The 12,852-nt window shown below is 39.9% G+C and overlaps 1 non-coding gene across 1 annotated transcript; it reads left to right on the forward strand.

Annotated features, from left to right (window-relative positions):
• The first annotated feature begins 5,524 nt into the window (after positions 1-5,524).
• On the forward strand, positions 5,525-5,628 carry LOC148568125 (small nucleolar RNA R71). Its single transcript, XR_015882508.1, has one exon. It is a non-coding gene; the product is annotated as a small nucleolar RNA R71 (small nucleolar RNA).
• The last annotated feature ends 7,224 nt before the right edge of the window (positions 5,629-12,852 follow it).

A 12,852-nucleotide genomic window follows, 5' to 3' on the forward strand; every position in this document is an offset into this window, starting at 1 on the left:
GAGCCAAGTTACTTTTGTTCAACTTTTATTTTATTTTTGGAAACAGAACAAGCATGGCAAGCATTTGTTTAAGAAGGTGGAGTTATATCCAAACATCTAGGCATTCACGCAATAAACAGACAAATATACTAAAAACTTCACATTCCAGAAAGATTCAACATTTACAGTTTAAACCAGAACACGCATGCTTTTGTTTGCCCTTTTTAAAGAATTATCAAGGAACAATACCACCTTGTGAAATTCCTTGTTTTCTCTTTGTTGTCAGGAAACAATTTGATTTCTCCTTCTTCTCCTAAATGTTGCTTCATGCTTTAAGATTCTTGTTTCCTTTCCTGCAAAGAGTGATGAAGTTGCTTGCTTCTCAAGCACTTGAGTGGTTAGCTCAACTATGTGTGGGTAAGTATCGGAGTCTTAGGTTGGTGTGTGAACACCAAACTTAGTCTCCCACTTACTTCTCTGTTCTTTGAATCCTTGAGTTCTCTTGGAATGAAGTTGCTACTAAGGGTTTTAAGCATTTCTGTGACTGCTTAGAATGGTTGTTCCTTTCATATAATTCAAAGGTTGTTGTGTTCAGTTGATCTTTATGGTGGAACACCAAACTTAGAGTCACACATTCCCCTTTGAATTATTGATCCATGAATTCATTGTTTGGTGTGAAACACCAAACTTAATTCTTTGCAATGCACAGAAACTACTTCACCCTTTTTATTGAAACAAATAAAAGAAACAGCAAAGAGGTATTACCTCAGGTTGGGTTGCCTCCCAACAAGCGCTTCTTTAACGTCATTAGCTTGACGGTCAGCTTCCTCAGTTGAGGTGATATTTAACTTTGTCCTTCTCCTCCACATCTCCCAAGTAATGTTTGAGTCTTTGACCGTTCACAATGAAGGTTCGTTGTGACTTTTCTTCCATGATTTCTACTTGTCCATATTTGGAGACCTTGGTGACAAGGAATGGTCCAGACCACCTTGATTTTAGCTTCCCTGGAAATAGCTTCAGCCTAGAATTGTAGAGCAATACTTTTTGTCCTTCTTCAAATTTCCTTGGGGCTATGTTGCTGTCATGCTTCTTCTTTGCTCTTTCTTTGTAAATTTTGGCATTCTCATAAGCTTCCGCTCTGAATTCTTCCAACTCTTGAATTTGCAACATCCTTCTTTCTCCAGCAGCTTTGTTGTCCAAGTTCAAAAGTTTCAAGGCCCAGTATGCCTTGTGCTCCAACTCCAGTGGCAGATGGCAAGCTTTTCCATATACTAGTTGGTAAGGAGACATCCCAATTGGTGTTTTGAAAGCTGTCCTATATGCCCAAAGAGCATCATCTAGCTTAATCGACCAGTCCTTCCTTGAAGTTCCCACAGTCTTTTCCAGGATCCTTTTGAGTTCTCTGTTAGATATTTCGGCTTGCCCACTTGTCTGTGGATGGTATGGTGTGGCTACCCTGTGTTTGACTCCATATTTTAGAAGCAATGCCTCTAATGGTTTGTTGCAGAAGTGGCTTCCTCCATCGCTGATGATTGCTCTTGGAACCCCAAAACGGCAAAAAATGTGTTTTCTGAGGAAGTTCATGACTACCTTATTATCATTGGTTGGAGTTGCTATTGCTTCAACCCATTTGGAGACATAGTCTACTGCCACAAGAATGTAATTATTTGAGTATGAGGAGGGAAATGGTCCCATGAAATCTATCCCCCATACATCAAACAATTCAAGTTCCAGAATGAATTGTTGTGGCATTTCATTTCTTCTTGGCAGGTTCCCCGCCTTCTGGCATTCATGGCAGTGCTTCACTAATTCTTTTGCATCTTTGAAGATAGTGGGCCAATAAAAACCACACTGCAACACCTTAGCTGCTGTTCTTTCTCCTGCAAAATGCCCTCCATAAGTGGAGCCATGGCAGTCCCATAAGACTTCCCTTCCTTCTTCCTCGGATATGCATCTTCTGAGTATGCCATCGGAACATTTTTTGAACAAGTATGGTTCGTCCCAGATGAAGTATTTGGCATCATTTACCAATTTCTTCCTTTGATGTTTGTTAAATTCCAACGGTAAACTCCCAGTGGCCTTGAAGTTTGCTATGTCTGCAAACCAGGGTGCTTTGTGAATTACCATGAGTTGTTCATCAGGAAAGCACTCATTTATATGTGTGCTTTGTGTGCTTCCTTCTTCACATGGTATCCTTGATAAATGGTCTGCCACCTTGTTCTCTACACCCTTCTTGTCTTTGATTTCAATGTCAAATTCCTGCAACAAAAGAACCCATCTAATAAGTCTTGGTTTAGATTCTTGTTTAGCAAGTAAATATTTTAAAGCTGAATGATCAGTGAAGACAATGACTTTAGATCCAATGAGATAGGATCTAAATTTGTCAAATGCAAAGACTATTGCCAAGAGTTCTTTTTCAGTGGTTGTGTAATTCCTTTGGTTAGCATTCAAGACTTTACTGGCATAATAAATCACATGTACCAAATTGTCTTTCCTTTGTCCTAACACTGCCCCAATAGCAAGGTCTGATGCATCACACATCAGTTCAAAAGGTAAGTTCCAATCAGGTGGGGCAATGATACGTGCAGAGGAAAGTTTTTGCTTCAAAAGTTCATAGGCTAGCATGCAATTTTTATCAAATACAAAGGGTGTATCAGAGACAAGCAAGTTACTCAAAGGTTTGGCTATTTTAGAAAAGTCTCTAATAAACCTTCTGTAAAAACCAGCGTGTCCCAAAAAACTCCTAACTGCCTTGACATTACTTGGTGGAGGTAGTTTTTCAATGATTTCCACCTTAGCTCTGTCCACCTCCATGCCTCTATTAGAGATTTTGTGGCCAAGGACTATTCCTTCTGTGACCATGAAATGACACTTTTCCCAGTTTAATACTAGGTTAGTCTCTTGGCACCTCTTAAGCACCAAGGCAAGGTGGTGTAGGCAGCTAGGAAAAGAATCTCCAAACACAGAAAAATCGTCCATGAAGACCTCAATAAATTTTTCAATCATGTCCGAAAAGATGGACAGCATGCATCTTTGGAAAGTGGCAGGTGCATTGCACAATCCAAAGGGCATGCGTCTATAAGCAAAAACTCCATATGGACAAACAAATGATGTTTTCTCTTGATCTCTAGGATCAACTACTATTTGGTTGTAGCCTGAATATCCATCCAAAAAGCAATAGTAAGCATGTCCGGCAAGCCTTTCAAGCATCTGATCCATGAATGGGAGTGGGAAATGATCCTTTCTGGTGGCTTCATTGAGCTTCCTGTAGTCTATGCACATCCTCCACCCAGTGACGGTTCTTGTGGGTATGAGTTCGTTCTTCTCATTTGGCACCACAGTTATGCCACCTTTCTTGGGAACTACATGGATGGGACTAACCCATGGGCTATCAGAAATGGGGTAGATTACCCCTGCCTGCCATAACTTCATGACTTCCTTTTGTACCACTTCTTTCATGACGGGGTTCAATCTTCTCTGAGCTTGAATGGAGGGTCTAGCATCCTCTTCTAGCAAGATTTTATGCATGCATATGGATGAACTTATCCCCTTCAAATCGGCTAGAGTCCATCCAATGGCATCTTGATGAGTTTGTAGCACCTTGATCAATTCTTTTTCCTATTCTTGGCTCAGGGCAGAGTTAATGATAACAGGGTGACTTTCATCACTACCCAAGTATGCATACTTGAGATTCGGGGGCAATGCTTTGAGCTCAGGTTTTGGTGCTTCCTTCTCTTCTTTCACTCTCTCTGGCATGCTTGGCATGGTTGTTTCAGCAGCCTTTATGTCACTAACTTCAATATCCTTGGTGAACTCCTCCTCTGCCACTTCCTTTATTGTTTCCTCAAAGGTTTCTTGTACTGCAATTTCCACTACATCAACCCTCATGCATTCCCTTAGTGATTCTGATGGATAGCTCATTGCCTTGAATACGTTAAACACCAATTTCTCATCATGTAGTCTAAGAGTGAGTTCACCCTTTTGTACATCTATGATGGCTCCAGCAGTGGCTAGGAAGGGTCTTCCCAGAATTATTGAAGCTTTGGCTTCTTCCTCCATATCTAACACCACAAAATCAGCAGGAAATATAAAATCTCCCACTTTCACCAACAAATCCTCAACTATCCCATGAGGGAATTTAAAAGTTCGATCTGCCAATTGGAGGGCCATTCTGGTTGGTTTGGCTTCCTCAATCTTCATTCTTCTCATCATTGTTAGCGACATCAAATTGATGCTGGCCCCTAAGTCACACAAGGCCTTCTCCACCATGACTTCTCCTATGATGCAGGGGATTTGGAAACTGCCTGGGTCCTTCAATTTCTGAGGCAATTTGTGCTGAATGATGGCACTGCATTCTTCAGTTAACAACACAGTTTCCTCATTTCTCCAGTTTCTCTTCTTGGTCATTAATTCTTTTAAGAATTTTGCATAGAGTGGCATTTGCTCTATTGCTTCAGCAAACGGAATGTTGATTTGGAGCTTCTTGAAAATCTCCAAGAACCTGGAGAATTGACCATCCTTTTCACTTTTCATCAAACGTTGAGGATATGGTGCTTTAGGTGTATACGGCTTCAGGACCTCTTTTTCTTTTTCTTTTGTTGCGGACTGTGTAAAAGATTGTCCTTGTTCCTCGTCTTTCACATGTTCCCTTGCTTCATCCTCTATGGTTTTCTTTGAGATCTCCTTTAGATTCTTTCCACTTCTGAGGGTGATGGCCTTACATTCTTCCCTTGTAATAGCCTTGGCAGCATGAGAAACGCTTGTCCCAGGGTTTTGCTTAGACAAATACAAAATTTGATTTTCTAGCTTCTGGATGGCTACTCCTTGGTTTTGCAGGTTAGAATTTACTTCTTCCTTAAAAGCTTTCAATTCGGTTATGTCTTGACTCATGGTAGCAAGCATTCCTTCTATCCGGTTTAATTGATCTTGAAATTGTTGGTTCGGATTAGGTTGGGTAGGTTGATTATTTTGGCCATGATATGATGGTTGGGAGTAAGTGTTTTGTGTGGCTTGGTATGATCTTTGGTTTGAATTTTGGTACGTGGAATTGTTATACTGGTTGTGGTTGTAAGGTTTGTGGTTTTGTGGTTGGGTTTGTTGGTTTCCCCACCCAAAGTTTGGGTGATTTTTCCATCCTGGGTTGTAAGTGTTGGAATGTGGATCATATGATTGCCTTTGTTGGTTTCCCACATAGTTGGCCTCTTCCCAATCACCTCCTTCAATGCTTACTTCCTCTTGATCTTGTGTGTGTATTGCAGCCACTTGCTTTGTTTCTAGTTGCCTGGTAAGCTCTGCTAGTTGCTTGGCAAACACCTTGTTTTGGGCTAGAATTGTATCAACATGGTTCAGCTCCATGACTCCCTTAGTGTTGTGCCTTTCTGATGCATAGTAGTACTCATTCTCAGCCACTGTCTCAATCACTTCAATGGCCTCTTCCACAGTCTTTTTCCTGTTCAATGAACCTCCTGATGAATGGTCTACAGCCTTCCTTGATTCATAAGAGAGTCCATCATAGAAAATATGCAATTGCACCCAATCATGGAACATGTCTGGTGGGCATTTCCTTGTCAAGTCCTTGAATCTCTCCCATGCCTCGTAGAGAGTTTCACCATCTTGTTGTCTAAAAGTCTGAACCTCAGATCGAAGCCTATTGACCTTTTGTGGGGGGTAGAAACGTGCCAGAAACTTGCTTTCCACCTCATCCCATGTTGTTAGACTCCCCCTTGGGAATGATTCCAGCCACTTAGCTGCCTTGTCCCTAAGTGAAAATGGGAACAAAAGCAGTTTATATGCATCTTCTTGGACTCCATTGGACTTCACAGTGTCACAAATTCTCAGGAATTTTGTGAGATGTTGGTTTGGGTCTTCATTAGCACTTCCACCAAATGAACAATGATTCTCCACAAGTGATATTAGCTGTGGTTTGAGTTCAAAATTGTTAGCCTGAATGGGTGGTTTCTGGATGCTGCTACCACAATTCCCAGAGGTTGGGTTTATGTATGAACTAAGAACCCTCCTCTCAGGAATGGCATTGTTTCCATCAGCTCTCTCATGGTTGTGAACTTCTCTATCCATGTTGAGATCTAGAGCTTCCTCAAAATTGTCCTCAGATTCTCCTTCAGATTCTTCTTCTCCCAGTATTCTCTTCCCTCTTGCTTCCCTTCTAAGTCTATGAAGGGTCCTCTCTGGTTCGGTATATGGAGGAGTTGATGTCTCTCCTCTCCTACCTGTCATACAAGAACACAGCACAGGCAACAAACAAGTGAAATACTCTTGGTTAATGGAAGAGTATGGTTAGAGCAATTGAGGAATTAATTCAAACAGTTAGTGAGTCAGTGAGTTAGTTGCTTGAATTTAAAGGCATAAAGAAAGAAAGCATGTAACCGAGTGCAGAAATTAAAATTCAACAAATAACTTGTACTGAATTATTCAAAGCAGAAAAAAAATGCTCAATCTAGTTAACTTCCAATTTGAGAATTGTCAATCGAAAACCAATCCCCAGCAACGGCGCCATAAACTTGATGCGCATAAACTAGTTATGCTACGATTTAGGAAATTGCACGATCGGCAAAATTCCTTCCGGCAAGTGCACCGGTTATCGTCAAGTAAAAACTCACAATAGAGTGAGGTCGAATCCCACAAGGATTGGTTGAGTGAGCAATTCGGATTAGAAGTGTGTTCTAGTTGAGCGGAATCAAGATTGAGATGAGAATTGCGGAATGTAAAATTGGCGGGAAAAGTAAATGACAAGAAATTGAAATGGCGGAATCTTAAATTGCATGAATTAAAGAGCAGAAACTAAATTGCTGAAATTAAAAGGGAATGGGGGTGATTGCATGAATTGAGTTGCAGAATGTAAAGAGAAGATGTAAATCAGAATTGGGGGATTCATTGGGTTATAGGAGATATTGAGATCTCCGAATCAAAACATGTTTATCTCTTCCTCAAGCAATGCGTTCATTGAATTTTGCTTGGCAATCTTATATGATTGGATCCCAATCCCTTGGCTCACCAATTCTCTCTAAAAATGAACAAATTCCCAATCCCTTGGTTTAAATGTTCATAAGAAGAGATGATGCTCGATCACTGATTATACCACACAGTTTCATGAACCACAATTTGGTAGGATTACATGTCACAATATCCATCCAAACCCCAATCCAATTCACTGTGAGAAAGCTTCTCTAGCATGAATCCTCCATTCCTTTCCCAAGGTTCCGAAGGATTCCAATTATGGGTAGTTTCTTTCCCAAGACAACTACCCAATGGAATTAGATCGAGAAGCTTTCTAACAAAATTCAAGAGAAAAGATTGAAGAAGAAGATAAACTATTATTGATTCATTGAATTACAATAGAGCTCCCTAACCCAATGAAAGGGGGTTTAGTGAGTCATAGCTCTGAATTCAATTACAAAGATATGAAAACTAGCTAAAAGTGAAGGTAAAAGTCCCTCCTCACTTCAATTCTATCCTATTTATACACTTTCTATATTGAGCTTCTGTTGTGTTTCTTGGGCTTTGAGGCCTCTCCATGCTTTCCTTTTGCCTTGGGTTTATGATCCATAATCTTGATGAGGCTGTTGATCCAAATTCTGTAACATTCATTGAGCCAACTTAGTGATAATCAAATAATGACACATGACTCAATAAATTGAAATTTCAGACTCATCAATCCTTCAGGCCCAATCCCATAAACCATGATATTCAATTGGGTTTCATACCAGAGTAAGTTTAAGTTAATGTTTGTGCTCAAATACTAACTTAAACCGCAATATTTTTGGCCAAGAAACCTTTTCCAAGAGTGGCGTTTAAGTTGCAGTTTAAGCTTAAACTGCAGCTTAAACGCCAGACACTTCCAGTGAGGCCTTTTGTAGAAGCACGTTTAAGCTTCAGTTTAAGGTTAAACTGAAGCTTAAACGTGGAAATGGAAGAAGGCAGCCCTGGAGAGTCATGTAGTCGAACACGTTTAAGCTTCAGTTTAAGGTTAAACTGAAGCTTAAACGTGGAGATAGGAAGGGCAGCCCTGGAGGTCGAACACGTTTAACTTCCAGTTTAAGGTTAAACTGGAGGTTAAACGTGGAAATGGAAGGAGGCATCCTGGAGGTCGAACACGTTTAACCTCCAGTTTAAGGTTAAACTGGAGGTTAAACGTGGAAGCTTAGAAGGGTAGCCCTGGAGGTGTCGAACACGTTTAAGCTCCAGTTTAAGGTTAAACTGGAGCTTAAACGTGGAAATGGAGAAAGCAACCCTGGAGGAGAAAACTTGGTCGAACACGTTTAAGCTCCAGTTTGAGGTCAAACTGGAGCTTAAACGTGGAAATGGCTCCCTGGCGGTTTAAGGTTAAACTGGAGGTTAAACGTGGAACTCCTTCCTGAGTGGCATTCTCATTCTGGCGTTTAACCTCCAGTTTAAGGTTAAACTGGAGGTTAAACTTCAATTCCAGCATTTCTTAGCCTTCCTGATTCTGGCGTTTAAGCTCCAGTTTAGGCTTAAACTGGAACTTAAACTCCACATGTGATATTCAAGCTTCCTTTATTGATTTTGTTGCTTCCTTGCTTAGCCTCTTCTTCCCTGAAATCATCCAAACAATTGCATCAAAGTCTTGCAAAATTTCATGAGAAATCTTCCATTCATAGCATTCAAGTAATATAACTAAACTCATGGAATTTGCATTAAAATCATACTGTTTGGATGGTTCATTGCTTTGTTATTCATTTAACCATTTTTGGTTACTTTAAGCTCAAGAAAATGCATAAAACAACTAAAACTAACAGAAAAATGCTAGTGAAACTAGCCTACGATGCCTTGGCATCACAACACCAAACTTAATACTTGCTTGTCCCTAAGCAAGTCCTGAGTTATTTGAGAAGAAAGTATGAAACAGAAAGCAATTACATTGGCTATATTAGCAAGCATTTGAAGTTCATCAGAAGGGTTTTATGCAGAAAGTTGCAGCATCACTTTTTCATACTTATCAGGTAAGATTATCACTTTTTCATTGCATCCATCAAACACTGCTATGGCCTCTTGTTATTCTTATGTCTTTGGCACTTTTCTCTTCTTTGTTTTTCTTTTCTTTTTCTTAGAGTTCCTTTGCTCCTTGTTTGCTTAGTGTCATGTGTTGCACAAGCCTTTGGCATTTTCTTTTTCTTATCAGTGCACTACACATATCCACTTTAGGCATTTTAGTTCACATTTCTTCTTGAGACATTGGTGCCCAGCACCTCTTTGTGTGACTAAATGTTTTGTATTTAGGTTGCTCTTGATAATGGACTTTTGGTTGATAATCCCGGGTTAGTTAACCCAAGTTACCAAGTGTTGAAACACTCCTCAGAACCTATTCATCCAAGCATATCCTTAATACATGAACACCACAGGCATTTGTCTCAGAAGTTCAAACCATTGGTGCCTAGCTTATTTTCTCAATTTTCTTGCTTTTTGGTTACCCTTTTTCAGTGGCTTTTTCTTCTTCTTTTTCTTTCTTTTTCATGCTCAAAGACGTTTATTCATCAAGATCCATAGACAGTTTTCAATTTCTACATAAAAAATGATAATTCTACACTCTATTTTTAGTGATCTGACTAAACAATCAAGCATGCATACCACCACTTAATTCTACTTGATTTGTCACTAATTGAGCCAAGTTACTTTTGTTCAACTTTTCTTTTATTTTTGGAAACAGAACAAGCATGGCAAGCATTTGTTTAAGAAGGTGGAGTTATATCCAAACATCTAGGCATTCACGCAATAAACAGACAAATATACTAAAAACTTCACATTCCAGAAAGATTCAACATTTACAGTTTAAACCAGAACACGCATGCTTTTGTTTGCCCTTTTTAAAGAATTATCAAGGAACAATACCACCTTGTGAAATTCCTTGTTTTCTCTTTGTTGTCAGGAAACAATTTGATTTCTCCTTCTTCTCCTAAATGTTGCTTCATGCTTTAAGATTCTTGTTTCCTTTCCTGCAAAGAGTGATGAAGTTGCTTGCTTCTCAAGCACTTGAGTGGTTAGCTCAACTATGTGTGGGTAAGTATCGGAGTCTTAGGTTGGTGTGTGAACACCAAACTTAGTCTCCCACTTACTTCTCTGTTCTTTGAATCCTTGAGTTCTCTTGGAATGAAGTTGCTACTAAGGGTTTTAAGCATTTCTGTGACTGCTTAGAATGGTTGTTCCTTTCATATAATTCAAAGGTTGTTGTGTTCAGTTGATCTTTATGGTGGAACACCAAACTTAGAGTCACACATTCCCCTTTGAATTATTGATCCATGAATTCATTGTTTGGTGTGAAACACCAAACTTAATTCTTTGCAATGCACAGAAACTACTTCACCCTTTTTATTGAAACAAATAAAAGAAACAGCAAAGAGGTATTACCTCAGGTTGGGTTGCCTCCCAACAAGCGCTTCTTTAACGTCATTAGCTTGACGGTCAGCTTCCTCAGTTGAGGTGATATTTAACTTTGTCCTTCTCCTCCACATCTCCCAAGTAATGTTTGAGTCTTTGACCGTTCACAATGAAGGTTCGTTGTGACTTTTCTTCCATGATTTCTACTTGTCCATATTTGGAGACCTTGGTGACAAGGAATGGTCCAGACCACCTTGATTTTAGCTTCCCTGGAAATAGCTTCAGCCTAGAATTGTAGAGCAATACTTTTTGTCCTTCTTCAAATTTCCTTGGGGCTATGTTGCTGTCATGCTTCTTCTTTGCTCTTTCTTTGTAAATTTTGGCATTCTCATAAGCTTCCGCTCTGAATTCTTCCAACTCTTGAATTTGCAACATCCTTCTTTCTCCAGCAGCTTTGTTGTCCAAGTTCAAAAGTTTCAAGGCCCAGTATGCCTTGTGCTCCAACTCCAGTGGCAGATGGCAAGCTTTTCCATATACTAGTTGGTAAGGAGACATCCCAATTGGTGTTTTGAAAGCTGTCCTATATGCCCAAAGAGCATCATCTAGCTTAATCGACCAGTCCTTCCTTGAAGTTCCCACAGTCTTTTCCAGGATCCTTTTGAGTTCTCTGTTAGATATTTCGGCTTGCCCACTTGTCTGTGGATGGTATGGTGTGGCTACCCTGTGTTTGACTCCATATTTTAGAAGCAATGCCTCTAATGGTTTGTTGCAGAAGTGGCTTCCTCCATCGCTGATGATTGCTCTTGGAACCCCAAAACGGCAAAAAATGTGTTTTCTGAGGAAGTTCATGACTACCTTATTATCATTGGTTGGAGTTGCTATTGCTTCAACCCATTTGGAGACATAGTCTACTGCCACAAGAATGTAATTATTTGAGTATGAGGAGGGAAATGGTCCCATGAAATCTATCCCCCATACATCAAACAATTCAAGTTCCAGAATGAATTGTTGTGGCATTTCATTTCTTCTTGGCAGGTTCCCCGCCTTCTGGCATTCATGGCAGTGCTTCACTAATTCTTTTGCATCTTTGAAGATAGTGGGCCAATAAAAACCACACTGCAACACCTTAGCTGCTGTTCTTTCTCCTGCAAAATGCCCTCCATAAGTGGAGCCATGGCAGTCCCATAAGACTTCCCTTCCTTCTTCCTCGGATATGCATCTTCTGAGTATGCCATCGGAACATTTTTTGAACAAGTATGGTTCGTCCCAGATGAAGTATTTGGCATCATTTACCAATTTCTTCCTTTGATGTTTGTTAAATTCCAACGGTAAACTCCCAGTGGCCTTGAAGTTTGCTATGTCTGCAAACCAGGGTGCTTTGTGAATTACCATGAGTTGTTCATCAGGAAAGCACTCATTTATATGTGTGCTTTGTGTGCTTCCTTCTTCACATGGTATCCTTGATAAATGGTCTGCCACCTTGTTCTCTACACCCTTCTTGTCTTTGATTTCAATGTCAAATTCCTGCAACAAAAGAACCCATCTAATAAGTCTTGGTTTAGATTCTTGTTTAGCAAGTAAATATTTTAAAGCTGAATGATCAGTGAAGACAATGACTTTAGATCCAATGAGATAGGATCTAAATTTGTCAAATGCAAAGACTATTGCCAAGAGTTCTTTTTCAGTGGTTGTGTAATTCCTTTGGTTAGCATTCAAGACTTTACTGGCATAATAAATCACATGTACCAAATTGTCTTTCCTTTGTCCTAACACTGCCCCAATAGCAAGGTCTGATGCATCACACATCAGTTCAAAAGGTAAGTTCCAATCAGGTGGGGCAATGATAGGTGCAGAGGAAAGTTTTTGCTTCAAAAGTTCATAGGCTAGCATGCAATTTTTATCAAATACAAAGGGTGTATCAGAGACAAGCAAGTTACTCAAAGGTTTGGCTATTTTAGAAAAGTCTCTAATAAACCTTCTGTAAAAACCAGCGTGTCCCAAAAAACTCCTAACTGCCTTGACATTACTTGGTGGAGGTAGTTTTTCAATGATTTCCACCTTAGCTCTGTCCACCTCCATGCCTCTATTAGAGATTTTGTGGCCAAGGACTATTCCTTCTGTGACCATGAAATGACACTTTTCCCAGTTTAATACTAGGTTAGTCTCTTGGCACCTCTTAAGCACCAAGGCAAGGTGGTGTAGGCAGCTAGGAAAAGAATCTCCAAACACAGAAAAATCGTCCATGAAGACCTCAATAAATTTTTCAATCATGTCCGAAAAGATGGACAGCATGCATCTTTGGAAAGTGGCAGGTGCATTGCACAATCCAAAGGGCATGCGTCTATAAGCAAAAACTCCATATGGACAAACAAATGATGTTTTCTCTTGATCTCTAGGATCAACTACTATTTGGTTGTAGCCTGAATATCCATCCAAAAAGCAATAGTAAGCATGTCCGGCAAGCCTTTCAAGCATCTGATCCATGAATGGGAGTGGGAAATGATCCTTTCTGGTGGCTTCATT

Source organism: Arachis ipaensis, chromosome B4, assembly GCF_059453495.1.
Source record: "Arachis ipaensis isolate K30076 ecotype BB chromosome B4, ASM5945349v1, whole genome shotgun sequence".
Classification (NCBI taxonomy): Eukaryota; Viridiplantae; Streptophyta; class Magnoliopsida; order Fabales; family Fabaceae; genus Arachis; species Arachis ipaensis.